General features: G+C 44.6%; 1 pseudogene; it reads right to left on the minus strand.

The window, feature by feature from the left end:
- Positions 1-466: 466 nt before the first annotated feature.
- LOC149447701 (U2 spliceosomal RNA) lies at positions 467-582 on the minus strand (annotated as a pseudogene).
- Positions 583-2,793: the final 2,211 nt, after the last annotated feature.

The raw sequence follows: 2,793 nt of genomic DNA on the forward strand, positions 1-2,793 counted from the left end.
CCGTGAAAACACACACATAAGCGAAAGAAAAAGTGACAAACGTGGGAGGTGTAAATAAATTAAATAAATAGAAAATAAAAAAGTGGTACCGTGCCAAATTGTGCACAGACCAGGCCCTGAGGCCCGTAGCAAAAATTGCCCTGGTCCTAGCCAAAAGGCCTGGTCCTTAGGGCGCTGTGCAAAAAGAGTGTAAAAACAGTGACCATGTGCCATCTTCACACAGTGGGGTCCCACACCCAAGTGTTACTAGTGGCACCCCTGAGAGCGTCTACTCAGGGGGCACTGAGTTTGCAGACTTTCTGCCTCCTCAGCCCCTGGCCAGACCAAGGTAGATCCGTCCAAATCAGAAGGTACTGGGTCTTTCCAGTCTTCTCGGAGGAATTACTCCCAGGGCCCCAGCATAACTCGTGGCGCTCCCCGGTTTCTGTCCCTCCGGTACTAGCCTTCCGGACCCCCATCATACCAGTGAGGGTACTATACAACAGCCATCCCCGCAAAGCTAGAATGGCCGGGAGCACCCCCACTGGACACTGATAAGAACAGATACTACACTTGATCTTAGCCAAAAGGCCGAGAAGCGACACTGATGCTGGGGGTTATTACTGAACTCATTGATTAGATACTAATGTTGGGGGTTATTGTTGCATCCACTGACACCAATGCTGGGGGTTATTATTGAACTCACTGATATTACACAGATGTTGGGGGTTATTTGCATCCACTGACACCAATGCTGGTGATTATTACTGCGTTCACTGACACCAATGCTGAGGGTTTTTATTGTGTCACATCCCATATAATTTTGTGTAAAGTCGCGTTCCATAGACTTGCATACAAAGTTGAGTTTCCATAGACGTTAATGAAAAATGCCCCCTAGTGACTTCAATGCAAGACTGTATTCCGTAGACTTCAATGCAAAAATGCCCCCTAGTGAATTCATTGCAAAAGCACATCCCATAGATTTCAATGCAAAATCACGTCTCATAGACTTCAATGCAAAAATGCCCCCTAGTGACTTCACTGCAAAATCGTGTCAAATAGACTTCAATGCAAAATTGTGTCTCATTGACTTCAGTGCAAAAGCGTTAGCCACATTAAATACATTTTTTTTAAAAAAATTAAAAACTGTCCATTTTGGTTTTGGTGCATCCTGAAATTTCGGTTTCAGCACTGGAATTTTCATTACGGTGCACCACTAAATTGTATTGCATCCACTGACACCAGTGAAGGAGGTTTTTAGTGTGTCCATTGACACCAATGCTGATAGTTGTGATTGAATACACTGATACCAATGCTGGGTTTTTATTGTTGCATCTACTGACACCAATGCTGGGGGTTATTATTATGACCACCAACACCAATGCAGGAGTTTTTATTGTGTTCACTGACACCATTACTGGAGGTTATTGTACTCCAACTTCAGTGTGCATTGCTATTTGCTATGCACTGTAAAAAATACAGCAGGGCCAGAATTTTGGGGCATTGAGGTGCCCCGCCGGTGGTGTCTACAAATTGGCTGGGTGCCCCGCAGATCAGATCCTTTAGGAGATGCAACACTTGCAGTTCCACAAGGCAGCAAACATCCCAGTGCTGGGATCCCCAGGGCTGGGATACCCATGGGCCATCTGAAGGCTTAACCGCTTCAGCTCCGCCCCATAGCAGAAATTCTGTTACAGGGCAGCAGCTGTGCGCAAAATCAGGTATAAATAGTAAATAAAACAGTTCTCCTCCCTGTAAGCTCCTGCACAGCATAGTCATGCAAAGCAGTGTGCTTACAGTGAAGCACTAACACAGCACACAGTTATAAATGGCACACAGCACACAGTTAACCCTTTGATTGCCCCAGATATTAACCCCTTCCTTCCCAGTGCTATTAGTACAGTGTCACTGCTTTTTATTAGCACTGATGAGTAACACTGGGGATGTCAGTGACACCAAGTCAATTCCCCCCCAAGTGTCAGACTGCCCGCCACAGTCCCGCTATAAGTCGCTGATTGCCACCATTACTAGTAAAACAAAAATGCTTTTTTTTAGCAAAGACATGTAGCAGAATACATTTTGGCCTAAATTTATGACAACATTTGATTTTAATTTTTTTTACTGGACATGTTTAATAGCAAAAAGTCAAAAGTATTGTTTTTTCTCAAAATTGCCGGTCTTTTTTTTTTTATAGCGTAAAAATTAAAAAAGGAGTTGCGATCAAATACCACCGAAAGAAAGCTCTATTTGTGGGGAAAAAAAAGGACGTAAATTTAATTTGGGTGCAGCGTTGCATGACCGCGCAATTATCAGTTAAAGTAACGCAGCGCCGTGATGCAAGAAAATGGCCTGGTCAGGAAAGGGGGGAAATCCTCAGGAAGGCAAGTGGTTAATACTGGATTCCTTTTTTTTGTTTGTTTTTTTTTGCCAACTGGACATTCCACATGTGAGTTTATTGTCTGGTTGCTAGGAAACTGCTGTACATGTTACCAGCCACCCAGGTCTGATCAGGGCACTGCTTACCCAGCGCACTGCCCACTTGCAGTTGTAGAGATTATGGTCAAGACAGTTTATATGGAGCTTTGCCCTTTCCTACCTCCTGGCACTGTAACAGGGAGTGCAGTTCTGAAGTTCAGAGTGGGGGGTTGGAAAACCAGGCTTTGGCACAACAGAAAAAAGGCCGCAAAAGGAACTCGTGCAGTGATGATCTGGTGATGATATAAATGCAGTACATGGTCCATCAAGAGTTGTTATTCCAAGCAAGTTCCCAGCTAGTCTGACAGGATCCAGGAGCTGGGAGGGGCCAGCGTTGAC

The sequence above is a fragment of the Staurois parvus genome, unplaced genomic scaffold (assembly GCF_062004578.1).
Source record: "Staurois parvus isolate SC_StPar_1 unplaced genomic scaffold, SC_StPar_1.0 ptg000673l, whole genome shotgun sequence".
Taxonomy (NCBI): Eukaryota; Metazoa; Chordata; class Amphibia; order Anura; family Ranidae; genus Staurois; species Staurois parvus.